The sequence below is a fragment of the Ranitomeya imitator genome, chromosome 1 (assembly GCF_032444005.1).
Source record: "Ranitomeya imitator isolate aRanImi1 chromosome 1, aRanImi1.pri, whole genome shotgun sequence".
In the NCBI taxonomy this organism is placed as follows: Eukaryota; Metazoa; Chordata; class Amphibia; order Anura; family Dendrobatidae; genus Ranitomeya; species Ranitomeya imitator.
The window spans coordinates 348,109,551-348,136,210 of NC_091282.1; the positions used below are offsets into that span (position 1 = coordinate 348,109,551).

The 26,660-nt window shown below is 43.9% G+C and overlaps 1 protein-coding gene across 1 annotated transcript in view; it reads right to left on the reverse strand.

Moving 5' to 3' along the window:
• LOC138672052 (acyl-CoA dehydrogenase family member 11-like) overlaps positions 1 to 25,931 on the reverse strand; it is a 239,854-nt gene extending 213,923 nt beyond the window's left edge. The window contains exon 1 of the mRNA XM_069760128.1: positions 25,803 to 25,931. The gene's annotated coding sequence lies outside the window, so the exon portion shown is untranslated. The remainder of the gene's footprint in view (positions 1 to 25,802) is intronic.
• Positions 25,932 to 26,660: the final 729 nt, after the last annotated feature.

Here is a 26,660-nt window from a genome sequence, read left to right on the forward strand (position 1 = left end):
CCCACATATCTACTTTACATCAGCACAATTTTGGAAACAAAATTTTTTTTTGCTAGGAAGTTATAAGGGTTAAAATTTGACAAGCAATTTCTCATTTTTACAACGAAATTTACAAAACCATTTTTTTTAGGGACCACCTCACATTTGAAGTCAGCTTGAGGGGTTTATATGGCTGAAAATACCCAAAAGTGAACCATTCTAAAAAACTGCACCCCTCAAGGTGCTCAAAACCACATTCAAGAAGTTTATTAACCCTTCAGGTGCTTCACAGCAGCAGAAGCAACATGGAAGGAAAAAATGAACATTTCACTTTTTAGTCACAAAAATGATCTTTCAGCAACTATTTTTTTTATTTTCCCAATGGTAAAAGGAGAAACTGAACCACAAAAGTTGTTGTCCAATTTGTCCTGAGTACGCTGATACCTCATATGTGGGGTTAAACCACTGTTTGGGCGCACGGCAGGGCTCGGAAGGGAAGGAGCGCCATTTGACTTTTTGAATGGAAAATTATCTCCATCGTTAGCGGACACCATGTCGCGTTTGGAGAGCCCCTGTGTGCCTAAACATTGGCGCTCCCCCACAAGTGACCCCATTTTGGAAACTAGACCCCCAAAGGAACTTATCTAGATACATATTGAGCACTTTAAACCCTCAGGTGCTTCACAAATTGATCCGTAAAAATGAAAAAGTACTTTTTTTTCACAAAAAATTTCTTTTAGCCTCAATTGTTTCATTTTCACATGGGCAATAGGATACAATTTTTTCTTTCCTCAAAAATGATTTTTTAGCCCGGAATTTATTATTTATTATTATATTATTATTATATTATTATTATATTATTATTATTAATAATATTATTATTATTATTTATTAGATCTGGGGATTTATTATGATGGAATATAGGCTGAACTGGATGGACAAATGTCTTTTTTCGGCCTTACTAACTATGTTACTATGTTATGTTACTATGTTAATTTCCTATTTTCCCAAGGGTAACAGGAGAAATTTGACCCCAAAAGTTGTTGTCCAGTTTCTCCTGAGTACGAAGATTCCCCATATGTGGGGGTAAACCACTGTTTGGGCACACGTCGGGGTTTGGAAGAGAAGTAGTGACGTTTTAAAATGCAGACTTTGATGGAATGCTCTGCGAGCGTCACGTTGCGTTTGCAGAGCCCCTGATGTGCCTAAACAGTAGAAACTCCCCACAAGTGACCCCATTTTGGAAACTAGACCCCCCAAGGAACTTAACTAGATGTGTGGTGAGCACTTTGAATGCCCAGGTGCTTCATAGAAGTTTATAACGCAGAGCCGTGAAAATAATAAGTTTTCTTTCCTCAAAAATAATTTTTTAGCCCAGAATTTTTTAATTTTCCCAAGGGTAACAGGAGAAATTTGACCCCAAGAGATGTTGTCCAGTTTCTCCTGAGTACGCTGATACCCCATATGTGGGGGTAAACCACTGTTTGGGCACACGTCGGGGCTCGGAAGGGAGAGAGCACCATTTGACTTTTTCAACGCAAGATTGGCTGGAATCAATGGTGGCGCCATGTCACGTTTGGAGACCCCTTGATGTGCCTAAAAAGTGGAAACCCCTTAATTCTAACTCCAACACACCCCTAACCCTAATCCCAACCCTAACCACAACCCTAACCCCAACACACCCCTAACCCTAATCTTAACCCTAACCCTAAGGCTATGTGCCCACGTTGCGGATTTGTGTGGGGATTTTTCCGCACCGTTTTTGAAAAATCTGCAGGTAAAACGCACTGCACTTTACCTGCGGATTTACCACGGATTTCCAGTGTTTTTTGTGTGGATTTCACCTGCGGATTCCTATTATGGAGCAGGTGTAAAACGCTGCGGTTTCCGCGCTGTACTTTCCGCACCATGGGCACAGCGGATTTGGTTTTGCATAGGTTTACGTGGTACTGAAAACCTGATGGAAAACTGCTACGAATCCACAGCGACCAATCCGCTGCGGATCCGCAGCCAAATCCGCACCGTGTGCACATAGCCTAATTCTAGCCCTAATTCCAGCCCTAGCCCTAATTCTAACCCTAACCCTAAGTGCAACCCTAACCCTAAGTGCAACCCTAGCCCTAAGTGCAACCCTAGCCCTAAGTGCAACCCTAGCCCTAAGTGCAACCCTAGCCCTAAGTGCAACCCTAACCCTAAGTGCAACCCTAGCCCTAAGTGCAACCCTAGCCCTAAGTGCAACTCTAAGTGCAATCCTAGCCCTAAGTGCAACCCTAACCCTAAGTGCAACCCTAGCCCTAAGTGCAAACCTAGCCCTAAGTGCAACCCTAGCCCTAACTGCAGCCAATCAGAGCGATCGTAGCCACGGGGGGGCGAAGCCACCCCCCTGGGCTAAAGTACCACTCCCCTGTCCCTGTAGGTCGGGTGAAATTGGAGTTAACCCTTTCACCCGGCCTGCAGGGACGCGATCATTCTGTGACACAGCATATGCGTCACAGGTCGGATTGGCACCAACTTTCATGACGCATACGCTGTTTCACAGGTCGGGAAGGGGTTAAATAAAAGCAAACTATTTCTCCAAATAAGTAAATATAATTCAAAGCAAACTATTTCTCCAACTAAGTAAATATAATTCACTGACTATTTCAATTGCAGTGAAAATTTAAAATGTAACTTTTAATAGTATTAATAAAAATGGTACAATAAGTGAATACATTTAAAGAAATACAAAGTGCCAGATTGTTCACTGTCCTAATATGAAATTTGATTGTAGGGATTAAGAAAACGTTTTACACTATTGATGAATATAAAATGCACCAATCCTATACAAAGGCTATGTAGATGTAGCTTTTGCAACTAGAGGATTTAATCAGATCGAAAATAATATTCCTCTGGTTGCTGTTAAGCATCAGTCTATTTTGTTGTTGATATTTTATCCTTATCATTGCAGTTAGATCTTATAACCATGCTCCTATAGAGGAATGTGATTTTTTTTTAATAGCAAGACACTGAATTTTAGTGGGTAATATGCAAATTACCTGTTGGAAGTAGCGATCCTACAAGTCACAATCAACCCATTAACAAGTCTTGCAATATGACTTAGGATAAAAGCCAAATCAGTATCTCAATTCGCAGACACGGTGTTTCGGGCTGTTGGCCCTTGTCAGTGCGAAGCATGAGAACTGATTTGGCTAGGTGAGAGGCTCTGGACTGAGGTCTAAGGTCATTCGATTTATTAAATATTATTGCCGCTCGTATGTGTAACGATGTGACAGTACAGTAGCTGTGTTTAGGATGGTGCTATCAGTGCAATTAATTAGAAAGAAAGGGAAATATTTTTTCAGATCCATTTCCTTTTGAATATTAAATGCCAAAATCCCTAGGGAATTAGTCCAATGATAATTGTGCAATATGACTAAATTCTCCCCTTAGCACAGAAATAAGTAAAGCCCATATACATTAATCAATCCCTACGCGTTTCATCAAAATTTGTGACTGCTATGATCAGGGGCTAGCAGTTATTAGCAGATTATTTTTCTTTCAGTCATGAATGATAGAACGTATCGGCATGGTTGCAGGCCATGTGTGGCGCCAAACTGACGCATATTTAAGGGTAAGTTAGTCCCACCTTCTGCTGTTGGCGTTCTCAGTTGCACCAATGGTAGAGGTGCAATATGTAATCCTAAGTCTATTGAGTGCTACGATAGCAAAGGGGCTCAAATTCATCAGCCAATTGTACAACAAACAAAGGCAACCGCCTATCATGCATACGAGTATGCTAGATAGTATATCAGTTGGCAAATGTCTTCTTGACCCACCAGACATAAACACTTAAATTCACAAGCCAATATACAGATAAAAAGCCAGTTCTTTTGGTTTGCAAAAAACATGGTTGTCTGGGAAATTAAGATACAATCTGGTTTCTTCCCATTCCTCCCCTATATTAATGAACCAGACATGATAGGCTTCCGATCATCAAGTTTCCTTAGAGCATATTCCATATGCTCCTTACAAAAATAAACTCCATACGTAATTGAAGAGTAACAACTGGTATCCATTGGGTCCACGCATGGCTTCCTCCACATTCCGTAGCTCCTGCATTAAATTCTAGTCAATCCGTTGAAGCTGGAACATCTCCTGTAGTTTCCGTTTTTTGTTGAGGTCATATAGCTACTCTGGTCCTCTTCCCAAGGCCGATTTGGTGGGTTTGGATATAGTGACATCCGAAACCTGCTGTGCATGCCTCATCAATGGTCTGCTGGGTCTGTCTGTATACCTCCCTGGTTGTGAAGCCCTGGACGGTGTCTATGAACACCAGTCCCCTGCAGCTCCACGATTCCGCCGGGCTGAGTAGTGTCCCACTGCTGCCACCAATTGTGAAGAAACGGGGTCAGTGGGTGCTCGTCCGCTGGCCCGGCTGTCTTTAGCAAGACTGCATGGACCACGGCGCATACCACTGAACGCCCGCTCTATCTCCCAGTGGACAATACACTACACAGACAACACAGGGTTAAGGTAAAACAGTGTGGCAATACTTTATTGAACCACAGCACACAATAGCAAACAGAACAATCCCAACATGGCTGGAATTGCTTGATTACATGGGCGCATATAAAAGATCACTGCGTCTCCACGTATTTCCAGTATGACATGATGTCAGAGCTCCCAGGGTCGCTACTTCATCTGTGGATGCACACACAGAGAAGAGGTACTGACAAGCATAGAGATATGACGAAGAACTGTCCATAGAGTCCATACAAGGTCCAAAGCCAGTTGACACGAGAGTCACCACCTGGCTTATCTGACCATCTCCATGGAACCAGGTGACCAGCAGGTCCCAAATCTGGCTTTCTCCAAACACATCCATGGTTCAGAGATGGTCACTGGATCAGATCTGTGTCCTTCCAACCAGAGCTGAAAACCCCTAGGTTGTTTCCTATAGAATCATAGATCAGTGTCCCTCGTGATGGTGCCATGATGAATTGGCTGCAGTCCGTTCTCTTGTCTGTGGGGTGGTTTGCAGAATGTCTGGCTGGTAGCTGTGTTACTTCAGTTCCCCAGGATATGATCTCTGAGTCTTTTTATACCCAAGGCATGTGAGCTATTTTTAGAATTACTCAGGGTCCTTCAGTCCAACATCAAAATAAGGTAAACAATGGTGATGGGATTAAGTAGCACTATCAGCATATAAGCACACATTAATAAACAAAGCTTAACACACCCTATGTACAGTCACTATTACAGACTTAAGGTACCGTCACATTAAGAGACGCTGCAGCGATATAGACAACGATGCCGATCGCTGCAGCGTCGCTGTGTGGTCGCTGGAGAGCTGTCACACAGACAGCTTTCCAGCGACCAACGATGCCAAAGTCCCCGGGTAACCAGGGTAAACATCGGGTTACTAAGCGCAGGGCCACGCTTAGTAACCCGATGTTTACCCTGGTTACCAGTGCAAATGTGGAAAAAACAAACACTACATACTTACAGGTCCTTCTCAAAAAATTAGCATATAGTGTTAAATTTCATTATTTACCATAATGTAATGATTACAATTAAACTTTCATATATTATAGATTCATTATCCACCAACTGAAATTTGTCAGGTCTTTTATTGTTTTAATACTGATGATTTTGGCATACAACTCCTGATAACCCAAAAAACCTGTCTCAATAAATTAGCATATTTCACCCATCCAATCAAATAAAAGTGTTTTTTAATAACAAACAAAAAAACCAACAAATAATAATGTTCAGTTATGCACTCAATACTTGGTCGGGAAACCTTTGGCAGAAATGACTGCTTCAATGCGGCGTGGCATGGAGGCAATCAGCCTGTGACACTGCTGAGATGTTATGGAGGCCCAGGATGCTTCAATAGCGGCCTTAAGCTCATCCAGAGTGTTGGGTCTTGCGTCTCTCAACTTTCTCTTCACAATATCCCACAGATTCTCTATGGCAGTGGTCCCCAACTCCAGGCCTCGAGGGCCGCCAACAGTGCAGGTTTTCAGGATTTCCTTAGTATTGCACAGGGGTTGGAATCATCACCTGTGCAGATGATCACATTACCACCGATGCAATACTAAAGAAATCCTGAAAACCTGCACTGTTGGCGGCCCTCGAGGCCTGGAGTTGGGGACCCCTGCTCTATGGGGTTCAGGTCAGGAGAGTTGGCAGGCCAATTGAGCACAGTAATACCATGGTCAGTAAACCATTTACCAGTGGTTTTGGCACTGTGAGCAGGTGCCAGGTCGTGCTGAAAAATGAAATCTTCATCTCCATAAAGCATTTCAGCCGATGGAAGCATGAAGTGCTCCAAAATCTCCTGATAGCTAGCTGCATTGACCCTGCCCTTGATGAAACACAGTGGACCAACACCAGCAGCTGACATGGCACCCCACACCATCACTGACTGTGGGTACTTGACACTGGACTTCAGGCATTTTGGCATTTCCTTCTCCCCAGTCTTCCTCCAGACTCTGGCACCTTGATTTCCGAATGACATGCAAAATTTGCTTTCATCAGAAAAAAGTACTTGGGACCACTTAGCAACAGTCCAGTGCTGCTTCTCTGTAGCCCAGGTCAGGCGCCTCTGCCGCTGTTTATGGTTCAAAAGTGGCTTTACCTGGGGAATGCGGCACCTGTAGCCCATTTCCTGCACACGCCTGTGCACGGTGGCTCTGGATGTTTCCACACCAGACTCAGTCCACTGCTTCTTCAGGTTCCCCAAGGTCTGGAATCGGTCCTTCTCCACAATCTTCCTCAGGGTCCGGTCTCCTCTTCTCGTTGTACAGCGTTTTCTGCCACATTGTTTCCTTCCAACAGACTTACCATTGAGGTGCCTTGATACAGCACTCTGGGAACAGCCTATTTGTTGAGAAATTTCTTTCTGGGTCTTACCCTCTTGCTTGAGGGTGTCAATGATGGCCTTCTTGACATCTGTCAGGTCGCTAGTCTTACCCATGATGGGGGTTTTGAGTAATGAACCAGGCAGGGAGTTTATAAAAGCCTCAGGTATCTTTTGCATGTGTTTAGAGTTAATTAGTTGATTCAGAAGATTAGGGTAATAGGTCGTTTAGAGCAGGGGTCCCCAACTCCAGTCCTCAAGGCCCACCAACAGGTCATGTTTTCAGGATTTCCTTTGCATTGCACAGGTGATGCAATTATTACCTGGGCAAGACTAAGGAAATCCTGAAAACATGACCTGTTGGTGGGCCTTGAGGACTGGAGTTGGGGACCCCTGGTTTAGAGAACCTTTTCTTGATATGCTAATTTATTGAGACAGGTTTTTTGGGTTATCAGGAGTTGTATGCCAAAATCATCAGTATTAGGGCTCATCTCCACTTGTGAGGAAAACGGACGAGTGCAATCCGATAAAAAAATCGGATTGCACTCGGACCAATGTAAATCAATATGTGACACTCCATTTGCGATTTTTTTCCCAGCCGAAATCGGACTGAGAAAAATCTGTGTCGGCTGAGAAAAAAATCGCAGCATGCTGCGTATTGCGGAGATTCTCGGACGAGACTCGCCAATGCAAGTCAATGGGTGCGAGAAAAAAAACGCACAGCACTCGCACCATGCGAGTACTGTCCGATTTTTACGCACCCGTGTCCTTAGAAAAGCCGGCAATTCAGCGCAGAATACAGTAAAATCACACTGACAGGTTAGATGAGAGTAGATATATACACATATATATATGTATATATACCTATTCTATGTCAGGGAGACACCTATATATATATATATTTATATTTAATGCAGCGCGAGATAGCTTTAAAGCTGGTAATTCAATTACCGGCTTTTGCTTTCTCCTTCACAAACCCGACATGATATGAGACCTGGTTTACATACAGTAAACCATCTCATATCACCATTTTTTTTGCATATTCCACACTACTAATGTTAGTAGTGTGTATATGCAAAATTTGGGCGTTCTAGCTATTATATTTAAGGGTTAAATGGCGGAAAAAATTGGCGTGGGCTCCCGCACAATTTTCTCCGCCAGAGTAGTAAAGCCAGTGACTGAGGGCAGATATTAATAGCCTGGAGAGGGTCCATGGTTATTGGCCCCCCCCTGGCTAAAAACACCTGCCCCCAGCCACCCCAGAAAAGGCACATCTGGAAGATGCGCCTATTCTGGCACTTGGCCACTCTCTTCCCATTCCCGTGTAGCGGTGGGATATGGGGTAATGAAGGGTTAATGCCACCTTGCAATTATAAGGTGACATTAAGCCTAATTAATAATGGAGAGGCGTCAATTATGACACCTATCCATTATTAATCCAATTGAAAGAAAGGGTTAAAAAAATACACACACACATTATTAAAAATTATTTTAATGAAATAAAAACAAAGGTTGTTGTAATTTTTTATTTAACGCCCAATCCACTCAGTGAAGACCCTCGTTCTGTGACAAAAAAAAAATAATAAACCAACAATATACTTAACCTTCCACAGATCTGTAAAGTCCAACGATGTAAATCCTTCTGAAGGGGTTAAAACATTTTGCAGCCAGGAGCTTTGCTAATGCAATGCTACTCCTCGCTGCAAAACCCCGGGGAATGAGTCTAAATATAGATCAATGAGCTATATTTAGCTTCATTAGCGGTGAGGCGCCCTCTGCTGGCTGTTCATAGATCGTGGGAACTTTCCTTGAAAGCTCCCAGCGCCGGCCGTAAAGCAGAGCGGTGACGTCACCGCTGTGCTCTGCTTTACGGCCAGCCGGCGCTGACACAGTGCAGGGAAGCAGAACGCCGGGGGACGCGACAGACACCGGAATGTAAGTATGTAGTGTTTGTTTTTATTTACATTTACAATGGTAACCAGGGTAAATATCGGGTTACTAAGCGCGGCCCTGCGCTTAGTAACCCGATGTTTACCCTGGTTACCAGTGAAGACATCGCTGAATCGGCGTCACACACGCCGATTCAGTGATGTCAGCGGGAGATCCAGCAACGAAATAAAGTGCTGGCCTTCTAGCTCCGACCAACGATGTCACAGCAGGATCCTGATCGCTGCTGCGTGTCAAACACAACGATATCGCTATCCAGGACGCTGCAATGTCACGGATCGCTATCGTTATCGTTGTTAAGTTGTTCAGTGTGAAGGTACCTTTACACAGTATGCTAGATAGTATATCAGTTGGCAAGTCTGTCTTCTTGACCCACTAGACATAAACACTTAAATTCACAAGCCAATATACAGATAAAAAGCCAGTTCTTTTGGTTTGCAAAAAACATGGTTGTCTGGGAAATTAAGATACAATCTGGTTTCTTCACAAAAGGTAAATCCTTTTCTTTTATTGGAATGGATCAGGAAAATGCCAGTATGCGATAAAATACATGAAAGTTAGATACAAAATACATAATTGTGGTTATAAAAGATTTAATACAGGATTCTGGATTAATATTAAAGACTGCAGAAAGTTATATGAAGGGTTAAAGAGCGAATGAAGCAAGAAAATGACAAGGATTCATTGATCCTTTTGGACAGTTAGATTGTAATTTATGAATCCATCTACTCTCCCTTCTGGAGGAGCAACTGGTCCCAGTCACCTCCTCTCAGGGAAGAACGTACAACCTCTACTGCTTGGAACTTTAAAGCTAAGCATATGCCTAGCAAGTGAAGTATCCTCCTTTCTTTTAATGTATCCGATATGATCAAGAACCTTTCTCCTGAGCTCGCTTTTGGTTTTACCTACACAGTTGAGTGGGCATGGACATGTTGCCATATAGACAACAGCTTTTGTCTTACTGTTCGCAAACTCTCGATTTGTGTATACTTTTTTTGTCGTGGCACTGATAAATGTCTTGCTTTTAAGGCCGGGATCACACATGCAAGAAACACGTCCGTGTCTCGCATGTGAAATCCCTCCTCTGGCGCCGGCACTCCAGAGCGGAGCGTGCGGCCGCATAGCAACACATGGAGCCGCACGCTCTGCTCTGGAGTGCTGGCGCCAGAGCTTGTATTTCACATGCGAGACACGGACGTGTTTCTCGCATGTGTGATCCCGGCCTAAGGATGTAATTACAGGTCCTACATTCTACCTTGATTAACGTTGCAAAGGAAAGAAGAGACTGTCAGTTTTTACCATCAGTGTTTTTCACAAATGAAAAGAAAAATTACAAACACTGATAACTCAGATGATTATTTTAACGTGTGTGAACAAACACGGATGTTTGAAAGATCATAAGTAGTGATAAGCGAGTGTACTCGCTGCTCGGGTTTTCTCGAGCACGCTTAGGTGACCTCCGAATATTTGTTAGTGTTCGGAGATTAAGTTTTCATCGCCTCAGCTGAATGATTTACAGCTATTAGCCAGGCTGAGTACATGTGGGGGTTGCCTGGTTGCTAGGGAATCCTCACATGTAATAAAGCTGGCTAATAGCTGTAAATCATGCTGCTGAGGCGGTGAAAACTTAATCTCTGAGCAGTCAAATACTCTGAGGTCACCCGAGCATCGAGTACACTCGCTCATCACTAACTATAAGCAGAGACCAGAGTAAACGAAGTCTGACTTAGGGTATGTGCACACGATCAGGAATTTGCCGCGCTTTGAACGCAGCGCATGCCCGCTGCGGCCAAAGTGATGCCAGCAATTTAATGAGGATGAATCCACATGTGTTCACTGAACCGTGTGGATTCACCGCATCCAATACATTGTACAGGTGAAGTTTCTCTTGCAGAGTCTAGCATCTCCGCAAGATAAATAAACATGATGCGGTCTGAAGAAATGCGCCACATGTCTGTCTCCATGGACTGAACACATAGTGGGCATGGGATTTCTTGAAATCCCATCCACTATGCTGTAACATCTGGACGCTGCGGGTTGGACGCTGCAGAAGTACGCAACATCCAACCTGCAGCGTTTACTGATCGTGAGCACGTATCCTTAGGGTACATGTTGACGATCAGGAATTGCTGTGGTTTTGACACTGAAAACTGTACGCAGCATCAAAACCACAGCAGCTAGATGTTAGAGCCTATAATGGATGCGATTTCTAGAAATCCCATGTCCACTATGCATGCATGTGCGCCTGCAAATCACCTGCGGTGTGGTTTTACAAGCCTCAGTAAGTCAAGTTCTCTTGCAGAGCCACTAGCCTCCACAACAGAAATTTCAACAATAGAATGTATTTGGATGCGGTAAATCCGCATGGTTCAATGAACACATGCAGATTTACCTGCGTGATTAGAACGCAGCGTTTTGGACCGAGTGAAAATACGCTGTGTCCAAAGCGTAGCTAATTCCTGATCGTGGGAACATACCCTTAGACAACCCCCTGAAATTAACCAATCAGCATGGGTCCAGCTTCTATAACACAACCTCCAATGATGAGATGTTATTTCGCAGTGGCTGTAGAAGGAAAAATGAAGAATTACACATAGCTCGGTCTGTCCTTTGCAGCGCTAAACTCTGCGACAGCCATGTACCTAAAAGGGCACGAGAAACAAACTTTTAATCATTTGTGAAGCACTGAACATCTTAAAGGGAATCTGTCAGCAATTTTTTGATATGTAATCTAAGGACAGGATGAGGTAGGGGTTAAAACACTGAACTCGATGAGTCATATGTACGGCTGTGTGTAGGTTACTTAGACTGAAGGTTTAATAATGAAAACACCAAAAGTCGCTAAATTACGATGCTGAAGTTGGTTTCTTATTCAGCAATTTTTTCTTTTCTGCATTTTATAGGTTTAACAAAAAAATAAGCATCACAATAACATACAATGCAGTGAAGTGCCCTAAAGTGAACACACTTAAAAACATCTACAAAAATTATAAAACTGGCACAAAAATGGGCATCAAAGTGGGCAATAATGAAAGGGTTAAATGACTTTGGGACACTGATATCACACTGCAGACATATGGAACAGGGAGCCCCACATTAAGGTTATGTGCACACGTTGCGGATTAGGCTTAGGAATTTCTGGTGCGGATTATGCCTCTCCTGGCAGAAAACGCACCTGCGGATTTCTTGCGGATTTGCTGCGTTTTTTACCCCTGCGGTTTTCTATAATGGAATGGGTACAAAAACGCTGCAGATTCACAAAAAAGAAGTGACATGCTACAGTACTTCTTTTAAACCGCAGCGTTTCCGCAGCGGATTTTCCGCAAAGTGTGCACAGCATTTTTTTTTTCTCATTGATTTACATTGTACTGTAAATCAATTGCGGATCTGCAGCGTTTCTGCACTGCAAAAAATGCTGCGGATCCACAGAGAATCCGCAACGTGTGCACATACCCTAAATTCAGGTCCCTCCAGCCTGGCCCAAATGGGTTCTGGGCATCAAAATTGGCATCAAAGTGGGCAAACAGCCCATTTTCACAGATTTGAATAAATAACTGATGTTTTTAAGTGATCTCAACCCCTTCAAATCACCAGTTATTCAAATCTGTGAAAATTGTTTTTATGCCAAACTTGATGCTAATTCTGAGGGCCAGAACCCTTTTGGGCCAGGCTAAAGTCACCTGGGTTTGATATCACTATGTATGTAATGGTGATGTGAGATCAGTGGCCCGAAGTAATTTAACTCCTGAAAAAACATCACTTATTCAAATGTGTGAAAATTGGCTACTTGTCCACTTTGATGTCATTTCTGATGTCCAGAACCTATTTGGGCCAGGCTGGAGGGACCTGGGTTTAATGGACAGCATCACTATGTATGTAATGGTGGTGTGGAATCAGTTGTCCAAAGTCATTTAACCCTTTAAAAACATCAGTTACTTATGCAAATCTGTGAAAATCAGCTGTTTGCCCACTTTGATGCCAATTCTAATGCCCAGCATCTGTTTGGGCCAGGCTGGAGGGTCCTGTGTTTCTTGTGGGGCATCAATGTCTGTGTATTATTAGTGTGAGATCAGTGGCCCAAAGTCATTTAACCCCTTAAAAACCATCAGTTACTTATTCAAATCTGTGAAAATTGGCTGTTTGCCCACTTTGATGCCAGTTCTAATGACCAGAGCCCATTTGTGCCAGGCTAGAGGGACCTGGGTTTGATGCAGAAGATCAATATCTGTGTATTTTTAGTGTGAGATCAGTGGCCTAACATTTATCCCCTTAACCCTTTTCTGACCTCGGACGGGATAGTACGTCCGAGGTCAGATCCCCGGCTTTGATGCAGGGCTCCGCGGTGAGCCCGCATCAAAGCCAAGACATATCAGCTGTTTTGACATGCCGCCCCAATAGCGGCGGGTGAAATCGCGATTCACCCGCCGCTATTAACTAGTTAAATGCCGCTGTGAAACACTGACAGCGGCATTTAACCGATGCTTCCGGACGGAAATTAGCGCATTGTCGATCATGTGACGGGGGTCAGCGATGCATCAGAATGGTAACCATAGAGGTCCTTGAGACCTCCATAGTTACTGATCCCGGCTAGCTGCGAGCACCACCATGTGGTCGGCGCTCATAGCAAGCCTGTTAATAAGCTACATAGCAGCGATCTGATGAGTTCAGAATCGCCCAATCTGATCTATCAATAAAAAAAAGGATTAACCTGATCGCTAAACAGCGTAGCGAGAAAAAAATTTGTAATGCCAGAATTACGTTTTTTTTGGTCGCCGCGGCATTGCATTAAAATGCAATAACGAGTGATCAAAAGAACTAATCTGCACCAAAATAGTATCATTAAAAATGCCAGCTTGGCACGCAAAAAATAAGCCCTCATCCGACCCCAGATCATGAAAAATGGAGACGCTACGGGTATCGGAAAATGGCGCCTTTTTTTTTTTTTTTTTTACTTTAGCAAAGTTTGGAATTTTTTTTCACCACTTAGATAAAAGAGAACCTAGACATGTTTGGTGTCTATGAACTCGTAATAACCTGGAGAATCATAATGCCAGGTCAGGTTTAGCATTTAGTGAACCTAGTAAAAAAGCCAAACAAAAAACAAATGTGGGATTGCACTTTTTTTGCAATTTCACCGCACTTGGAATTTTTTTTCCTGTTTTCCAGTACACGACATGCTAAAACCAATGATGTCGTTCAAAAGTACAACTTGTTTCGCAAAAAATAAGCCCTCACGTGGCCATATTGACGGAAAAATAAAAAAGTTATGGCTCTGGGAAGGAGGGGAGCGAAAAACGAACACGGAAAAACGGAAAATCCCAAGGTCATGAAGGGGTTAAAAACATCAGTTTTGCATTCAAATCTGTGAAAATGGGCTGTTTGCCCACTTTTATGCCAATTCTGATGTCCAGAACCCATGTATAGTCACATCAGGGCACCTCGCTGCATTGTATGTTATTATTGTGATGCTTAATTTTTGTTGTTAAACCTATAAAAAAAAACAAAAGAAAAAAAATTGCTGAATAAGAAACCAACTTCAGTTCCGAATAAAAAACTGGACAAATAACTAAGTTCAGCATCGTCGCTAAATTGACCCCCATAATGTAGTCTAGAAATATGCCAACCACGGGTGACAACTTCATTTTTTTCCTTTCTTTGTTTCTAAGCAGCTTATAGAAAAATCACAGACAGCCGACATTATTTGCAAACACATTGGAAAACCATAATTAACGAGTAGGATTAGGAACGAGACTTCTACAGCCCATAATACTGATATGATATTAGCTGCAGTCACTGGGAACTTTAGGCTATGTACACACGTTCAGGATTTCTCGCAGAAAATTCCTGAGAAAAACCTGAAATTTTCTGCAAGAAATCTGCATGCGTTTTTGATGCGGATTTTTCCGGACATTTCCCAATGCATTTTGTAGTGGGAAATCTGCAAAAAAAAACAAAACCCGCAAAATTAACCCCTTCATGACCTTGGGATTTTTCGTTTTTCCGTGTTCGTTTTTCACTCCCCTCCTTCCCAGAGCCATAACTTTTTTATTTTTCCGTCAAATTGGCCATGTGAGGGCTTATTTTTTGCGGGACGAGTTGTACTTTTGAACGACATCATTGGTTTTAGCATGTCGTGTACTAGAAAACGGGAAAAAAATTCCAAGTGCGGTGAAATTGCAAAAAAAGTGCAATCCCACACTTGTTTTTTGTTTGGCTTTTTTGCTAGGTTCACTAAATGCTAAAACTAACCTGCCATTAACCCCTTTACCCCCAAGGGTGGTTTGCACGTTATGGACCGGGCCAATTTTTACAATTCTGACCACTGTCCCTTTATGAGGTTATAACTCTGGAACGCTTCAACAGATCCCGGTGATTCTGACATTGTTTTCTCGTGACATATTGTACTTCATGATAGTGGTAAAATTTCTTTGATATTACCTGCGTTTATTTGTGAAAAAAACGGAAATTTGGCGAAAATTTTGAAAATTTTGCAATTTTCCAACTTTGAATTTTTATGCAATTAAATCACAGAGATATGTCACACAAAATACTTAATAAGTAACATTTTCCACATGTCTACTTTACATCAGCACAATTTTGGAACCAAAATTTTTTTTGGTTAGGGAGTTATAAGGGTTAAAAGTTGACCAGCAATTTCTCATTTTTACAACACCATTTTATTTTAGGGACCACATCTCATTTGAAGTGATTTTGAGGGGTCTATATGATAGAAAATACCCAAGTGTGACACCATTCTAAAAACTGCACCCCTCAAGGTTCTCAAAACCACATTCAAGAAGTTTATTAACCCTTCAGGTACTTCACAGGAATTTTTGGAATGTTTAAATAAAAATTAACATTTAACTTTTTTTCACAAAAAATTTACTTCAGCTCCAATTTGTTTTATTTTACCAAGGGTAACAGGAGAAAATGGACCCCAAAAGTTGTTGTACAATTTGTCCTGAGTACGCTGATACCCCATATGTGGGGGTTAACCACAGTTTGGGCGCATGGCAGAGCTCGGAAGGGAAGGAGCGCCATTTGACTTTTCAATGCAAAATTGACTGGAATTGAGATGGGACGCCATGTTGCGTTTGGAGAGCCACTGATGTGCCTAAACATTGAAACCCCCCACAAGTGACACCATTTTGGAAAGTAGACCCCCTAAGGAACTTATCTAGATGTGTGGGGAGCACTTTGACCCACCAAGTGCTTCACAGAAGTTTATAATGCAGAACCGTAAAAATAAAAAATCATTTTTTTTCACAAACATTATCTTTTTGCCCCCAATTTTTTATTTTCCCAATGGTAAGAGAAGAAATTGGACCACAAAAGTTGTGGCACAATTTGTCCTGAGTACTCTGATACCCCATATGTGGGGGTAAACCATTGTTTGGGCACATGGGAGAGCTCGGAAGGGAAGGAGCGCCGTTTGACCTTTCAATGCAAAATTGACAGGAATTGAGATGAGACGCCATGCTGCGTTTGGAGAGCCACTGATGTGCCTAAACATTGAAACCCCCCACAAGTGACACCATTTTGGAAAGTAGACCCCCTAAGGAACTTATCTAGATGTGTGGTGAGCACTTTGACCCAATAAGAGCTTCACAGAAGTTTATAATGCAGAGCCGTAAAAATAAAACAAAATTTTTTTCCCACAAAAATAATTTTTTAGCCCCCAGTTTTGTATTTTCCTGAGGGTAACAGGAGAAATTGGACCCCAAAAGTTGTTGTGCAATTTGTCCTGAGTGCGCTGATACCCTATATGTGGGGGAAAACCAGCGTTTGGGCGCATGGGAGGGCTCGGAAGGGAAGGAGCGCCATTTGGAATACATACTTAGATGGAATGGTCTGCAGGCGTCACATTGTGTTTGCAGAGCCCCTAATGTACCTAAACAGTAGAAACCCCCCACAAGTGACCCCATATTGGAAACTAGACCCCCCAAGGAACTTATTTAGATGTGTTGTGAGAACTTTGAGCCCCCAAGTATTTCACTACAGTTTATAACGCAGAGCCGTGAAAATAAAATAAAAAATTTCCCCTCAAAATTATTTTTTAGCCCCCAGTTTTGTATTTTCTCGAGGGTAAAAGGAGAAATTGGACCCCAAAAGTTGTTGTCCAATTTGTCCTGAGTGCGTTGATACCCCATATGTGGGGGGGAACCAGCGTTTGGGCGCATGGGAGGGCTCGGAAGGGAAGGAGCGCCATTTGGAATGCAGACTTAAATGGAATGGTCTGCAGGCGTCACATTGCGTTTGCAGAGCCCCTAATATACCTAAACAGTAGAAACCCCCACAAGTGACCCCATATTGGAAACTAGACCCCCCCACGAACTTATCTAGATGTGTTGTGAGAACTTTGAGCCCCCAAGTGTTTCACTACAGTTTATAACGCAGAGCCGTGAAAATAAAAAATCTCTTTTTTTCCCACAAAAATTATTTTTTAGCCCCCAGTTTTGTATTTTTCCAAGGGTAACAGGAGAAATTGGACCCCAAAAGTTGTTGTCCAATTTGTCCTGAGTACGCTGATACCCCATATGTTGGGGTAAACTCCTGTTTGGGCACACGGGAGAGCTCGGAAGGGAAGGAGCACTGTTTTACTTTTTCAATGCAGAATTGGATGGAATTGAGATCGGTCGCCATGTCGCGTTTGGAGATCCCCCTGATGTGCCTAAACAGTGGAAACCCCCCAATTATAACTGAAACCCTAATCCAAACACACCCCTAACCCTAATCCCAACGGTAACCCTAACCACACCTCTAACCCAGACACACCCCTAATCCTAATCCCAATCGCAAATGTAATCCAAACCCTAACCCTAACTTTAGCCCCAACCCTAACTGTAGCCTTAACCCTAACCCTAGCCCTTACCCTAGCCCCAACCCTAACCCTAACCCTAGTCCCAACCCTAGCCCTAACCCTAGCCCTAACCCTAGCCCTAACCCTAGCCCTAATCCTAGCCCTAACCCTAGCCCTAACCCTAGCCCTAACCCTAGCCCTAACCCTAGCCCTAGCCCTAACCCTAATGGGAAAATGGAAATAAATACATTTTTTTCATTTACTTTTATAGCGGGTTTTTTAGCGGATTTTTATGATTGGCAGCTGTCACACACTGAAAGACGCTTTTTATTGCAAAAAATATTTTTTGCGTTACCATATTTTGAGAGCTATAATTTTTCCATATTTGAGTCCACAGAGTCATGCGAGGTCTTGTTTTTTGCGGGACGAGTTGACGTTTTTATTGGTAACATTTTCGGGCATGTGACATTTTTTGATCGCTTTTTATTCCGATTTTTGTGAGGCAGAATGACCAAAAACCAGCTATTCATGAATTTCTTTTGGGGGAGGCGTTTATACGGTTCCGCGTTTGGTAAAATTGATAAAGCAGTTTTAATCTTCGGTTCAGTACGATTACAGCGATACCTCACTTATATCATTTTTTTATGTTTTGGCGCTTTTATACGATAAAAACTATTTTATAGAAAAAAATAATTATTTTTGCATTGCTTTATTCTGAGGACTATAACTTTTTTATTTTTTTGCTGTTGTCGCTGTATGGTGGCTCGTTTTTTGCGGGACAAGATGACGCTTTTAGTGGTACCATGGTTATTTATATCCGTCTTTTTGATCGCGTGTTATTCCACGTTTTGTTTGGCGGTATGATAATAAAGCGTTGTTTTTTGCCTCGTTTTTTTTTTTTTTTTTCTTACGGTGTTTACTGAAGGGGTTAACTAGTGGGCCAGTTTTATAGGTCGGGTCGTTACGGACGCGGCGATACTAAATATGTGTACTTTTATTGTTTTGTTTTTTTTATTTAGATAAAGAAATGTATTTATGGGAATAATATTTTTTTTTTTTTTTCATTATTTAGGATTTTTTTTTTTTTTTTTACACACTTGGAAATTTTTTTTTTAACTTTTTTACTTTGTCCCAGGGGGGGACAATACAGATCGGTGATCTGCCAGTTTGCACAGCACTCTGACAGATCACCGATCTGTCTGAGAGCAGTGCAGCGTTACCAAATGCCTGCTCTGAGCAGGCACTTGGTAAGCCACCTCCCTCCCTGCAGGACCCGGATCCCCGGCCATTTTGGATCCGGGACTTACTGCAGGGAGGGAGGTAGGAGACCCCCGGAGCAACGCGATCACATCGCGTTGCTGCGGGGGTCTCAGGGAAGCCCGCAGGGAGCCCCCTCCCTGCGCGATGCTTCCCTGCACCGCCGGCACATCGCGATCATCTTTGATCGCGGTGTGCCGGGGGTTAATGTGCCGGGGGCGGTCCGTGACTGCTCCTGGCACATAGTGCCGGATGTCAGCTGCGATAAGCAGCTGACACCCGGCCGCGATCGGCGGCGCTCCCCCCGTGAGCGCGGCCGATCGCGCTGGACGTAATATTCCGTCCTTGGGAATTAAGGCCCACCCCACATGGACGGAATATTACGTCCAATGGCAGAAAGGGGTTAAAAAAAAAAAAAAAATTGCGCCATTTTCCGATACCCGTAGCGTCTCGGTTGAGGGCTTATTTTTTGCGTGCCGAGATGACGTTTTTAATGATAGCATTTCGGTGCAGATACGTTCTTTTGATCGCCCGTTATTGCATTTTAATGCAATGTCGCGGCGACCTAAAAAACGTAATTCTGGCGTTTTGAATTTTTTTCCCGCTACGCTGTTTAGCGATCAGGTTAATGCTTTTTTTTAGTTGATAGATCGGGCGATTCTGAGCGCGGCGATATGGGGAGAAAGGGGGATGATTTAAACTTTTATATATTTTTTATTTTTTTAACATTTTTTTCAACTTTTTTTTTTTACTTTTGCCATGCTTCAATAGCCTCCATGGGAGGCTAGAAGCAGGCACAACGCGATCGGCTCTGCTACATAGCAGCGATCTGCTGATCGCTGCTATGTAGCAGAAATAGAGGTGTGCTGTGAGCGCCGACCACAGGGTGGCGCTCATAGCCACCGGTCATCAGTAACCATAGAGGTCTCAAGGACCTCTATGGTTACAATGGAGACGCATCGCCGACCCCCGATCATGTGACGGGGGTCGGCGATGACGGCATTTCCGGCCGCCCGGACGGATGCAGTAGTTAAATGCCGCTGTCTGCGTTTGACAGCGGCATTTAACTAGTTAATAGGTGCGGGCAGATCGCGATTCTGCCCGCGCCTATTACGGGCACATGTCAGCTGTTCAAAACAGCTGACATGTCCCGGCTTTGGTGCGGGCTCACCGCGGAGCCCTGCATCAAAGCAGGGGATCTGACCTCGGACGTACTATCCAGTCCGAGGTCAGATAGGGGTTAATGAACATGTTGCGTTTTTTACCGCGGAAAAAAACGCATCATGTGCACAAAACATGCGGAATTCATTCTAAATGATGGGATGATTATTGTATGCTGTTTTTTTGACGAGGCTGAAGTTGGTTTCTTATTCGTTCAGTTTCTTATTCGGCAATTTTTTCTTTTCTGTTTTTTATAGCTTTAACAACAAAAAATAATCATCACAATAATAAAAGACAATGCAGCGAGGAGCCCTGATGTGAATACGCTTAAAAACGGCTACAAAAATAATAAAACTGGCACAAAAATGGGCATCAAAGTGGGCACCAAAGAGCGCTGAAGAAAGGGTTAAACAGCCCATTTTCACAGATTTGAATAAGTAACTGATGTTTTTAAGGGGTTAAATTCCTTTGGGCCACTGATACGACACTTAAAATACACAGACAGTGATGCCCTGCATCAAACCCAGGTCCCTTCTGCCTGGCCCAAATGGGTTCTGGGCACCAGAACTGGCATCAAAGTGGGCAAACAGCCCATTTTCACAGATTTGAATAAGTAACTGATGTTTTTAAGGGGTTAAATGCCTTTGGGCCACTGATATGACACATAAAATTCACAGACAGTGATGCCCTGCATCAAAACCAGGTCACTCCAGCCTGGCCCAAATGGGTTCTGGGCACCAGAATTGGCATCAAAGTGGGCAAACAGCCCATTTTCACAGATTTGAATAAGTAACTGATGTTTTTAAGGGGTTAAATGCCTTTGGGCCACTGATATGACACTTACAATACACAGAAAGTGATGCCCTGCATCAAACCCAGGTCCCTTCAGCCTGGCCCAAATGGGTTCTGGGCACCAGAACTGGCATCAAAGTGGGCAAACAGCCCATTTTCACAGATTTGAATAAGTAACTGATGTTTTTAAGGGGTTAAATGCCTTTGGGCCACTGATACGACACTTACAATACACAGACAGTGATGCCCTGCATCAAACCCAGGTCCCTTCAGCCTGGCCCAAATGGGTTCTGGGCACCAGAACTGGCATCAAAGTGGGCAAACAGCCCATTTCCACAGATTTGAATAAGTAACTGATGTTTTTAAGGGGTTAAATGCCTTTGAGCCACTGATACCACAGTGCATATGTCAGGAAATAGGAAGAAGTCCTGATTACTTCAATTACACATACAGCACTCTGACCTGCAATTTCCTCTGCCTGCCCACACAAAGCTGGAATTCTAAGCCACTCTTTCTCCCTCCCCCCTCTATACAGCCGTAATGTAAGACGAGCCTGCCAGCTTCATTGAAGAATTTATATGGCCCTGTGCTGCTGTCACGATAATGCCAAAAATTGTCATATTGTGAGTGTAGTTTAAGAAGGACATGGCTAACCACACACTCACAATGCAGCTGCGACCCCTTGCTCTTCCCCCCACTCAGCTTCACTCCTACCCGAAACAAAGCCTATGATAGAGACTGGGCAACCTGATACTAATGGTGGGCAGGGTGTGGCTTTAAACTGCAGGTGACCAATCCGGCAAAGCCACCCGTTGTCCCTCCCCTCTCACTCAGGAATGCCTTTGTCTGAGACCTTGGAATAAGGTAAAGAACTATCCGATCAGTGCATATCATTAACCAGCCCTTTAGTGATGTCACAAGCTCAGAAGTATAAGTCACTATACTCTTAGACCAGCGTTCAGTCTTGGCCGGGAAGCGATCTAACACAGCTTGGCAAAGCTGTTCCATGCATCTGGATGTATTTATCCTCCTAAGCCACAAGCCAGCCAAGATAATAAAGTTGTCTGCAGGATGCATTTTTTCATTACAAACGCATTGCCACACGTCACAACCGTCGCGCGACGGTTGTGCCGTGTTGTGGCGGACCGCCAGCACAAAAAAACGTTCAATGTAACTTTTTTGTGCATTGTGTCCGCCATTTTCGGCCGCGCATTCACGGCCGAAGCTCCGCCCCCTCCTCCCTGCAACTCACAATGGGGCAGCGGATGCGTGGAAAAAATGCATCCGCTGCCCCCATTGTGCGGCGCTTCCACAGCATGCGTCGGTACCTGGCCCGACAATCTGCGACGGGCCGAGCCCGACGCTAATGTGAAAGTAGCCTAAGCCACAGTGCCAGCCAAGATGATACCATGACATAACCTGTAAGTTCTCTTTTCAATGTTAATCCTTTTTTATTTTGTAATCTGTAATGTACCATATTTTCCGGCGTATAAGACGACTTTTTAACCCCTGCAAAGCATCTCAAAAGTCGGGGGTCGTCTTCTATGCCGGGTACGGCATGTGCAGGGAGTGCTCCTGTATGGTTCCCAGGATCTAAAGGAGAGGAGACTCTCCTTCAGGCCCTGGGATCCATATTCATGTAAAAAAAAAGAATAAAAATAAAAAATATGGGATACACTTACCCTTCGACGGCCCGCGGCTCTCATCGGTGCAAGGGCCGGCCTCCAATTCTAAGGATGCATAGATCGAAGGACCTTCGATGACGTCACGGTCACCCGACTGGTCTCGCGACCGCGACGTCATCAAAAGGTCCTTCGTTCAATGCATCCTTAGGAACGGAGGCCGCCTCTTGCGCCGCTGAGAGTCGCGGGCTGTCGGAGGGTAAGTATATCCCATATTTTTTATTTTTATTCTTTTTTTTACATGAATATAGATCCCAGGGCCTGAAGGAGAGTCTCCTCTCCCCCAGACCCTGGGAACCATCCCCACCGCACTTGGCGTATAAGATAACTGGGCGTATAAGATGTCCCCCATCTTATACGGCAAATATCCCAAACTCCATATTTTATATGGAAAAGTTGGGGGTCGTCTTATATGCCCATTCGTCTTATACACAAGAAAATACGGTATATATGAATTGTCTCCTTTCTAATATCTTTTTATACTTTGTAAACACTGCCTAATTTTTCATGGAGTAAAATATTTAATTGCTATCTTGTCTCTTCTGCTCTATAACGAACTGTGTCCTCTGAGGTGAATTGCGCTACTGATTTGCGTTGGCTCCGGACCCGTTAATCGGAGTTGGTGGCAGTTGATGACAGTTCTGGTGCCCAGAACCCATTTGGGCCAGGCTGGAGGGACCTGGGTTTGATGCAGGGCATCACTTTCTGTGTATTGTAAGTGTCGTATCAGTGGTTCAAAGGCATTTAACCCCTTAAAAACATCAGTTACTTATTCAAATCTGTGAAAATGGGCTGTTTGCACACGTGAATGCCAGTTCTGGTGCCCAGAACCCATTTGGGCCAGGCTGAAGGGACCTGGGTTTGATGCAGGGCATCACTTTCTGTGTATTGTAAGTGTCATATCAGTGGCCCAAAGGCATTTAACCCCTTAAAAACATCAGTTACTTATTCAAATCTGTGAAAATGGGCTGTTTGCCCACTTTGATGCCAGTTCTGGTGCCCGGAACCCATTTGGGCCAGGCTGAAGGGACCTGGGTTTGATGCAGGGCATCACTTTCTGTGTATTGTAAGTGTCATATCAGTGGCCCAAAGGCATTTAACCCTTTAAAAACATCAGTTACTTATTCAAATCTGTGAAAATGGGCTGTTTGCCCACTTTGATGCCAGTTCTGGTGCCCAGAACCCATTTGGGCCAGGCTGAAGGGACCTGGGTTTGATGCAGGGTATCACTATCTGTGTATTTTAAGTGTCGTATCAGTGGCCCAAAGGCATTTAACCCCTTAAAAACATCAGTTACTTATTCAAATCTGTGAAAATGGGCTGTTTGCCCACTTTGATGCCAGTTCTGGTGCCCAGAACCCATTTGGGCTAGGCTGAAAGGACCTGGGTTTGATGCAGGGCATCACTATCTGTGTATTTTAAGTGTCGTATCAGTGGCCCAAAGGCATTTAACCCCTTAAAAACATCAGTTACTTATTCAAATCTGTGAAAATGGGCTGTTTGCCCACTTTGATGCCAGTTCTGGTGCCCAGAACCCATTTGGGGCAGGCTAAAGGGACCTGGCTTTGATGCAGGGCATCACTTTCTGTGTATTGTAAGTGTCATATCAGTGGCCCAAAGGCATTTAACCCCTTAAAAACATCAGTTACTTATTCATATCTCTGAAAATGGGCTGTTTGCCCATTTTGATGCCTGTTCTGGTGCCCAGAACCCATTTGGGCCAGGCTGAAGGGACCTGGGTTTGATGCAGGACAGCACTGTCTTTGTATGTTAAGTGTCGTATCAGTGGTTCAAAGGCATTTAACCCCTTAAAAACATCAGTTACTTATTCAAATCTGTGAAAATGGGCTGTTTGCACACGTGAATGCCAGTTCTGGTGCCCAGAACCCATTTGGGCCAGGCTGGAGGGACCTGGTTTTGATGCAGGGCATCACTTTCTGTGTATTGTAAGTGTCATATCAGTGGCCCAAAGGCATTTAACCCCTCAAAAACATCAGTTACTTATTCAAATCTGTGAAAATGGGCTGTTTGCCCACTTTGATGCCAGTTTTGGTGCCCAGAACCCATTTGGGCCAGGCTGAAGGGACCTGGGTTTGATGCAGGGCATCACTGTCTGTGTATTTTTTGTGTCGTATCAGTGGCCCAAAGGCATTTAACCCCTTAAAAACATCAGTTACTTATTCAAATCTGTGAAAATGGGCTGTTTGCCCACTTTGATGCCAGTTCTGGTGCCCAGAACCCATTTGGGCCAGGCTGAAAGGACCTGGGTTTGATGCAGGGCATCACTATCCGTGTATTTTAAGTGTCGTATCAGTGGCCCAAAGGCATTTAACCCCTTAAAAACATCAGTTACTTATTCAAATCTGTGAAAATGGGCTGTTTGCCCACTTTGATGCCAGTTCTGGTGCCCAGAACCCATTTGGGCCAGGCTGAAGGGATCTGGGTTTGATGCAGGGCATCACTTTCTGTGTATTGTAAGTGTCATATCAGTGGCCCAAAGGCATTTAACCCCTTAAAAACATCAGTTACGTATTCAAATCTGTGAAAATGGGCTGTTTGCCCACTTTGATGCCAGTTCTGATGCCCAGAACCCATTTGGGCCAGGCTGGAAATAACTGGTTTTGATGTGGGGCTCCCTGTTCTATATGTCTGCAGTGTGAGATCAGTGGCCCAAAGGCATTTAACCCTTTCTTCAGTGCTCTTTGGTGCCCATTTTTGTGCCAGTTTTATTGTTTTTGTAGCCGTTTTTAAGCGTATTCACATCAGGGCTCCTCGCTGCATTGTCTTTTATTATTGTGATGATTATTTTTTGTTGTTAAACCTATAAAAAACAGAAAAGAATAAATTGCTGAATAAGAAACCGACGAATAAGAAACCAACTTCAGCTCCGAATAAGAAACTGAACGAATAAGAAACCAACTTCAGCCTCGTGTTTTTTTGCGGTTTTATAGCGTTTTTATTGGGAAAAACGCGAAAAAACCGCAACATGTGCACACAAACGAGGGACCTGCACAAGTTTCTCCGGCGTCATTAACAAGCGGGGCTACATCAAGTTCTTGTGGGGGTTATGGACATGGGAAAGTGCCCTGTTCGGATGGAATAGCTGGTGACAACACTCTACAACATGGAGAATGCCCCAAGAGATAGTCTAAAGTCTTCTTTTATCAGAGCGAACAGAACCACGACCTCAGTGCGAGCTGCACACTACACATACAATAGCCTCCTCCATTCCTCCTCTGCAGACAGTAATCACACACGGAAGCTCAGGCCGTCACTACACCAGCAGCGCAGCCTATGCACGGCCTAATCATTGCACAACCCCCCAATTCCGCCCAGTTACCCTGTATTTGATTTTGTAGTGTACGGGACATTGAGGGTCTTCGCTCGAACTCTGACACGCAAGGAAACAGGTCAGGTGATCGCCTGAGGGTGGAGCCGGCTGGTCAAGCCTGTAGCCTCTCGCTGCTCTGCCCCGGGAGGAGGTGTATCAGTTACATTGCGTAATAGTTGGAACTGTGATTGCGCTGGGAGAACTGCGCCTTCTGATTGGTTTGGAGCAGTTTAGGCGGGAAAGGAGCGCACGTCTCCAGCAAAAATAGTGTTTCATAGTTAGGCGGAGCGACAGGACAGCCACAATTACCTTATATATACAGATATGGCTTCTGGCTGGCCAGGTTAGGGGCTTACTATACACCAACTAACTGTAGGTGGACACTTCTGTCAGGTGTGTTTGTGGGTGCTGATCTGTGGGGGGGACAGTTATTTCTCCTCCATACCAGGTGTAAAACGAGGTTTGTAGCCATCATAAAGGGAACCTGTCACCTCAAATTGACGGGATATTTAAATGAGTTTTTACCGGTCCGATAGGCGGCGTTTCATCTGCATTTCCTCACCCCGTCCGTCGCTGTTGTCCGCACTATGTTAGTGAATTAGAGTACGGCAAAGCCGAAAAGCATTACTGCGCATGTGCCCACGAACTATGTCCCGCAACACAGCGAAATACTTCCAGGACATAGTGCGCAGGCGCATGCGGAGTAATGCTTTTTGGCTTTGCCCGCAGTTGGGCAAAGTATGCTGCGCGTGCACGATCGAAGATTGCATTGCACACGCACCAACTATGATGCACAGGTACTCTAATTCACTAACATATGGCGGACAACCGGGACGGACGGGGTGGAAAAATGAAGATGAAACGCCA